Source organism: Mastomys coucha, unplaced genomic scaffold (assembly GCF_008632895.1).
Source record: "Mastomys coucha isolate ucsf_1 unplaced genomic scaffold, UCSF_Mcou_1 pScaffold21, whole genome shotgun sequence".
Taxonomy (NCBI): domain Eukaryota; kingdom Metazoa; phylum Chordata; class Mammalia; order Rodentia; family Muridae; genus Mastomys; species Mastomys coucha.
The window spans coordinates 51,098,058-51,106,858 of NW_022196904.1; positions in this window are offsets into that span (position 1 = coordinate 51,098,058).

Consider the following 8,801-nt stretch of genomic DNA (forward strand, 5'->3'; position numbering starts at 1 on the left):
AATATGGCTGCTATGAACAGAGTGGAGCATGTGTCCCAATAACATGGTGGAACATATTCTGGGTATATACACAGGAGTGGTATAGCTGGGTCCTCAGATAGTACTATGTCCAATTTTCTCAGGAACCACCAGACTGATTTCCAGAGTGATTGAACCAGACTGCAATCCCACCAGGAGGGGAAGACTGTTCCTCTTTCTCTAGCATCTACCATCATGTGAGTTTTTGCTCTTAGCCACTCTGACTGTTTTGAGGTGGAATCTCAGGGTTGTTTCGAATTGCATTTCCCTGATGGCTAAGCATATTGAACAGTTCCTTAGGTGCTTCCTGGCCATATACTGTTGGACTATGAAAAGCAGTCTGTATTCTGGTTAAGCAAAGTTTATTCCAGAGACCCAGTAGAAAATTCTACAAAGGGCAGAATAGTAAGCTACACCCTCAGACATTAGGCTGCTGACACCATGAGCCGTCACTGCATTATCCTCTGGTTAGACAATGACCCAAGCTTCCAGTATTCTGGCTGTGCTCCACCCCCCTCACAGTCACCTGACCACAGCCAGGTATGCCCTGTCCCACAGTTACCTGGGAACAGAAAAGTAGCCCAGCCCACCATAAAAGGGACTGTTTGACCCCTCCTCTCTCTCTTACTCTTAAGCTCTTGTTCTTACTCTCACCTCTTACTCCATCTCTCCTTCCCTTTCTCCTCCCTTCATGTGGCATGGCCAGCCTCTACTTTTCTACTTTCTCTCTGTCTCTGTCTCTCTCTCCTACAAATAAAGCCAAGAACTATGAACTACCTCCTTTCATCTAGACTCACTGTGCTAGTACAATGGATTAGGCCTTCCCATAAAGAGCTGCATCTAATCTCCCCCAGGAAGGCCATCCAGCATTGCCATTTGCTAGACTGGACCAGGGAATCTTGCCAGTGCAGGAAGCACCAAGCTCCCCCTAATCTCCCCCCTTTCTCCCTTTGACCCCGGGGCTGACTGAGCTGTCCCTCGGGCCCCCACTTCATTCTCAGCTTTTATGTGATATCCAGCAGCATCTGGGATGTCCAAGACTAAGAACCCATGGGACTACGCCCACCCCCACCCCTGTGGACTGGGATCCTGTGGCTTTCTACAGATAGACACTGACATGTTGGTTTGGAGAGCACGGGCAGTCTCCTGAGTCTGCAAGGCCAGTGTCTCCCAAGCTCCAGCTCTCCTGAGGTACCCATTGCTCTGTGGTGCTTTAGAGCCTGAGCAAAGACTATGCCTCCCCTAACCCCCAGAGTGGGTCTCTGTGGCCTAACATGACCAGACACCCTTTCCTCTGCAGTCCAATATGGTCCTATGCCAGTCTTCTGAACATTGTTGGGACACAGGTCTCCCTCTCACACCTTTATTTCCCAACTGTCTGGTACAACACCTGACAATATACATGTTTACAAGTCATGTGAGAAAGAAATGAGTTGCACATATGTACAAAAAAATAATGATGACAGAAGTAGCAATCCTTACCATGAAGTAAAATGAAACCCTCCTGGAAATATTTGGGTGGTTTCTATAGCTTGTAAAACTGAAAAAAAAATAGATTCTTTGTGCCTGGAAATAAAAGCAGACATACACCATTCCCTTTATTCTCTCTTTATAAGAATGTTCTGTCTGCCTACATGTGGTCCTATATTTTCTCATGATCTTACACAAGAGAAACAACTCAGAGAATATTATAACATAACTACATATAGATCTTGTGTATCAGAGGTTCAAATTTTTCTTCTTCCTACAAAAATTGTTCATGTAAATACTTTAACCTATCTACAACAATCTGGAGAAAGAAAGAGGAAAAATTCAGGTTATGGTGGCCCACTGCTTCTACTCTATCTTAGTCTACATGCAATCTGATAGCTATCCTGACAAGTGTGTATAGCCATTGTGATCTTATTTTTCCTGTGATGTGATCAGAAGTGTGTATTTACTATGCTCACACATGACAAAAAAAAAATACTACCTCACTCACTTCACTGCTGTACTCTTTCTTTGTTCATTTAAACAGTTTGTACTTTCATGTGTGGTCCTTGTATCTGGGCACCTTTAGCTGAAACTAAACAAGGTTATTTTAAAATTGTTTTCCTTGAAACATTATCTGGTCCATTTGAGCCATAAGAACTCAGAACTAAAATCTATTCAATATATTTTAGTGCACGCTAATTAAGATGCAGTTACACTTTAACCATACAAATTTCAAATTCCATGGCTAACAGATTCCCAGTGGTCAATAACTCATTCCACCTCACAGAGACAAACCTCAGATTAGAAAAAAAATCCATGGTATGACCTTGTATAATCTGACGAAAAGATTCATTTTGTGTTCCTTTTAAGAGTCCAGACCTTTTATTTTGCCTGGGTCTTTCTTCTAAACAACTACTTATTCAAATTTCCCCATATTAGTCTGCTGTGAAAATAGTTTCACTTAGAGCTACACATCTACAGAAGTTTGAAATTTCATATTACCCAAGTAAGAATTAAAAATATGAACAAAAAAAACTGAAAACAAATGCTTTGGTATATGTGGGAAAAGGCAATAGATACTCACTGTTGTTGTGATAGGAAATGATTCAATTTAGTTAGAAATTTGTGTCCAGAGATATGAAAAGCTATGTATAATTATCGTATGTTATAGTTACATCACTTTTTGTTATAAGTCCAAAGGTACTCAATAGACTTCTGCATGGTTTCTTCCTTGAGTATATTTATTAGTTATATATTCTCAATAGACATAAAATGGAAACAACCTAATGTGTTTCAGTTGGAGAAAGTATGATGAAAATAGAGTAAGTATACAATGTGAACAATAATAGAAAGTAATATTTTATACTGTATAGAGAGAACTAGAAAAGTTCATAGTGAGTGTAAGGATGATAATCCAAACCATCAGTGACAGAAATCAAATGTTTGGTGCCATTGGAGGCTTCTAGGTCTGACTCTTTGTATGAACACGTCTAAACAAGGGTAACTGCAAGAACAATATAATTTAAAAGGGACAATTACTCGGTGAAGAATAGAAAGACTAATAGGGTGGAGTCTACTAGTTTTCACATGATATGATTAAGTAAATGGGGAGGGAAAGGTAACTTTATTTAGAAATGTAAAAGGTAGAAAATATAGATTAACAAAACAGGCAAAATATCATCAGAATATCAAAATTCTACCTAAAAATTCCTATAATAAATAAACATTTCTTTTATATAATCACATACTTTTCAAATGAAACATTCCATATCCGACTGGAAAAAAATGCTTCTTAAAAGGCTCATTGATCAACTAACAAAAAAATGTGGAAAAGCACAACAAATCAAAACAGAGAGTCAGAGTGGAACACAGTCAGCAAATCATTTGATAAAACACCTCCTTATGTGACTCTCCGGGGTCAATGTGGAAGAGGGACAAGAAAGGTGATAAAATCTATGATATAAGGCCCTTTTCTATAAGATTATGTCTTCTAGAAATACTTATAAATACATGAAGAAAGTTTATCTTCAAAATATTTCAAGTACTTAAGTAATGATGACAGCAAGAGATACAGTTTTCTGGAAAGAAAAACAACCAATTTGTTATCAAACATAAAAAGATCAGCCCCCAAACATACAAACCAAAAGGACTGTACTTATGTTTTTTTTTTCTTTAAGAATAAACTTGTACATGTGTTCAGATATATACATATAATCATAATTAAATGATAAGCAATGCATATGAAAATGAGCTAGGAATAGTATATTGGAGGGTAGAAGAGAGAAGAGGAAATAAATCTGTATTCTGATCTCAAAAGCAAAGAAAAATTTTAAAAACGCATTTCCACAAAATGGTAAAATCAGTGTCTATCCCTCACCCATCTATGGATGCTTGCTGAAAGACATTGGATTGAGCACATGGACCCCAATGGAGAAGTTCAGAAAAAGACTGACAGAGATGAAGGGATTTGAAATTGAATAAGAAGAACAACATCAAACAACCAGACCACTCAAAAAGCTCCTAGGGACTAAATCACCAAAGAGTATACATTGTGTACTCTGGCCCATGGCTCCAGCCAGATATGTAGCAGATGTTTAGGGAGATGCTAGGGTTCTGACACAAGTGTTGGTAGTGGATGGAGAAGAAGCCTTACAGAGGCAGGAAGAAGGAGAGAGGATAGAGAGGTTGTGGAGGGGAAACTGGGAAGCAGGATAACATTTGAAAGGTAAATAAATAAAATGACACATAAAAAAATGCAAAAGAGAGAAATCTTCCAAAGTTCACCCTAGGTAACTTGTGAGTTTATTGGGAAAGCTAACAGAGAATTTATAATTTGTTCTTTTCAGACTTGTGTGTGCTCAGGAAATCATTACTGAGCAAGGATGATGAATTTCATATAGATTAAATGTCAGAGCCAAGCTCCAATAATCATCCTTGCCCTATATTTTAAATGTAGATTTCTCCACAATAAATTATTTGAACATGTGGATACTAGAGTGAGGATTTCCTGTCTTTTCTTGTCATTTAATGAGGCCATCAAAACAAACTTCAAACCTAGCTAGGGTTTCAATTTACCAGGTGGCACAGATAGTTGACATAGATGGCTGCTGTTTGATTTATTGCTGTTTGAACAATAGACAGAACTTTGATCCATTTTCTATATCTTTTTCCTTCCTTTTCAGCTTCCTTTTCTCTGAGCATTAGATAGTGTTAAATAAATGACACATGACTTTTACAATACAGTGTTTTACTGACTGCTGAAGTTCATTTTTGAAATCATTGTCTCTGGAAAATCCTTATTGAATATCTGTTGGATTATATTTTAATACAAATAAAGATCGTATTAGCATAAACATGAAAAATTCCCAGAATACATTCCATAGAACTCAAAAAGTTTAACAAGCCTAAGGGCCAAGTGAGGATTCATCAATCCCACTTGGGAGGGAGAAGAAAGTCATCATAGGATGGGAAGGAGGGAGGGTCCTTGGTGCAAAAGGGGACAGAGAAGGGAACAGGGGAACATGATTAGCTATTGTGTCATGGGAAAACGATTGAAGTCTTGAGGGCCAACAGAAAGAATGGAAACAGTAAACCTCATGAAGTAGGAGGGGATGGGACCTGGGAGGTGAGAGAATCTCAGGACTCAAAGGCAAGTAACTTAGATGAAATCCCCTAAAGTAGAGAGTGAGAAATTGTAGAGCCCGCCTCCAGCAGAAAGTGAGGGCATCATGTGAGGGATAGGGTTGCTCTCCCATAGTCAATAACTCTGATCCATAATTTTTTTTCTCTCTGAAAGAACTGCAGGAACAAAATGGAAAGGAGACTGAAGAAAAGGAGGTCAAGCAACAGGCACAAAGAGGGATCTAGCTCAATGGGAGATCCTAAGGCTATGGAGTGTTCACAAAAAGAGGCCTATCATGACTGACCCCTAAACACCCAACCAGCAGCTGAAAGAGTCAGATGCTGATATTTATATCCAAGCAATGGAAAGAACCTGCTGGCCCCTGTGGTTTAAATAGGGTAAAGCTGGAAGAAGCTGAGGAGGGGAGCACCCTGTAAGAGAACCAGCAGTTTCTATTAACCTGGAACCCCAAGATCTCTCAGATATTGGATCACCAACCAGGTAGCATACATCAGCTAATATGAGTCCCTGACACATATAGAGCAGAGCACTGTTGGATCTGGATTTAGACACAGAAGATGTACCTAATCTTCATGACAATGGAGGCCACAGGGAATGGGAAGGTCTGGTGGGATGGGGAGTGTGGAGACATTCTCATCTAGAAGCAGATGGGGAGGAGTTATGGGATTTGGTACAGTCAGAGGAAGGATCTGGAGTGTAAAAAAATGCATAACAAAATAAAAAAAGCAATGGTGAGGCAAACAATGAAAATGAAGAAAAGGCAACCTGAAATAATAGATGTGGAATATAGTAATATTTTATTGAGAATAAACACAAATGTAGGGGAGTTTATCTCGTATTACACTTAAAAAATCAATACCAGATGATTTTTTACTGGAGACTAAGACTTAATTTTTCACAAGTATTTGTATAAGTGACCCATAAAAGTAAACATCAAAACTTTTATCCACCAGAATGGACATTTAATACAGGAAGAAATTTATTTCTACGTAAAACACTCATACTTTGATTGGACTCGATGTCAGTTACACAACTGGCACTTCTAACTGTGAAACAAAGTAACAAGATTCCAATGTACCTAGGATTTGAGCTTAGTGGTCTTATAGTGGTACCTATAGAAGATATACAAGCTTTCTCCTGATGTATATTTCAGACTAATTCTATAATTATATATCCAAGCCCTTCATCCACAACTATCAAAATCCTGAGAAACAGAACTTTTCTTTTTATTCATTCCAGGAATATAACCAATCAATTTGATAATAGATTTTGTTCATTTAGAATCCTTGCTCTAAAGAATCTAAGAACAAAACTACTATGAAGGCAACACATTTCTATCATGGCCATTCAAATTTAAAACACTAGAGCCTAAGCAATTATCTGCTTTTATAGGTTGGCCCTTTCTACAATAACAGGCAAAGGCTATTGTAATCTTCCCCAGTCAATTTGTCAGGCATCACTTCCACAATACACAATAGACCTTCCAAGAATTCTACTACAAACTTTGTCTTCAACCATTTTCAGCTAATATTCCCTACTTTGTTATTCTGATTCACATTCTTTTCTCTTGAATGTGCCCCAAAATATGATAAATCCTCAAAGTGTAGCATGATGTTACCTACAGAGAAGCTAAAAGATACTGAAGTTAGACAGAACAATAAGACTAATTACTGAACCACAACCCTATAATTAACTACAGAATGACCAGATTACCAGGACAATGGAAATGATAAACTTGGTAAAGACTTTGATAAGAACATTTTCTGTTCTAAACAAATGTTAATAAGTTAAAAACTTATGATTAGCCAACAATAAATGTAGTCCAACTATGATAGAACATGATAGATTCAACCTTTTAGTATCAATTGATTCTTCCACATATGAAAAATTTAGATAAAATTAAATTCAACTGAGGCTCCTAGATTATTCCCAAAACAGAAACTTGAATTTTATAAAGTTATCACAGAACACACAACAGCCACAGAATGATATCTAATAAACACAAATGAATAAATTATTCAGTGATACTAAATAGTGATCAAGCAAAGCAATACACCTAAAGTAATGTACATACTATGACTAATGGAAAGTGAGTGGTGGCTGGAAACCTTAGTACACTGAGATTCAAAGTAAAAAAAAAAGTAAAAAGAAAAGGAATTTTGTTATGTTATGCTTATTCATTGGAGTATATGCAAAATCAGTGGATTTCATGTACTCACAGAATGATGTGTGCAGATGTGTAAGTACATACATAAAACTGTTATTCCAAACAATAACAACACAAACCTGATGTTAGAATTTGGATTGAAATATTATGTAAAAAATCTGAGAGCTTTTATATTAGCAAGACTATCACAAAGGAGAATTGCAGGGTTATAGATCTCTCAGAGGGCATTGGCAAAGTAGGTAACATGATGTCTTAGAATTTTCCAGAATGTCTCATGGTGTCACATGAGAACTGCTGTCATGATACAAAAAAATCCTTTTCAGATCTAATCTCCCAAGCAAATTAAAAAGCAACAGGTCTCCTGTCTCTGTCAAATACTGAAGGCTGACCTAATACAACATCCTTGCTGATGAAGCAGAACTCCAAGGCTTAGTCCTGAATGATAGACCATAAAACTGAAGCAATGACAAGAAGCAGTAACAAATACCTTGCATAGAAAAGAGAAGCAGTTTCATTCAAAACATGAAGAATCATAGCAAGTTACCTGACCATGCTGACGTTTTCTTTTTCCTTTCATCTGCAGATTTCCAGAGCACTGCTCCTTCTCCAAGAAGCACCTTGTTTTCAATCTCCAGCAAGCACCTGCTTGATACTTACTGAGAGATAGACATCAAGCAGGAGCTTTACTAGAAAAATGTTTATGTGAATAGATTTCTTTAGCTGTCGTTGGCTCTGAATGGCTGAGTATACGTAGAGAAATAGAGAATAGGTTTGGGACCAATCAGGAGAGAGATCTCAAAAATGATAAAGAAGGCAAAAGCCTGCTGTTGCCATGGAGATTTTTTCACCAAAGCTCCTCACTGTTTTCTCCCCCTCCTCCCTGCATGTTGCTTCAGGAATAAAAATGACAGTGAAATATAAGGAGAAAGATCAAAATATTATGCAGTTATTCTTTGGTTTCTGGCTCTAATCAGCGGTTCAGTAATACCTGTGCCTTTGAGCCCGGATCTAGCTAATGTTACCTATAAAAAAGCATCCATTTGTGTCTAGAGAATGCTGCTTGTAATCAAGGTCTGTCAAGTGCACTCCAGTGCTGAACTTCTGTAATGTTCCTGTGCTAATTTCATGAGAAGCAATGATAATTTGGAAATGTATAATTGATATATTTATTCACATTACAACTTAAAAGCAATGTACTTGAATTATCTAAATGCATACTTGTGTCCAGTTTCATCAAGCTATTTACCACATAATACATTGGGTGTTATAGTATAATGATGGTAAAGAAATACGAAGAGGAGTTTATTTTAGAAAAGCAATATATAAAATATAGACATTCAATAATTATTTGTTTCTGTGTCCATGGATGTGTGTTTTTTATGCAGAAATGCAGATTGTGTATATTGCTATGGTGTCTTTTTAACAATTAAAGAATTGTAATTAAGATGTTATTTTCTAAATATTTAACTTAGTATTCGAATTTCATATAATGTCTTTAAA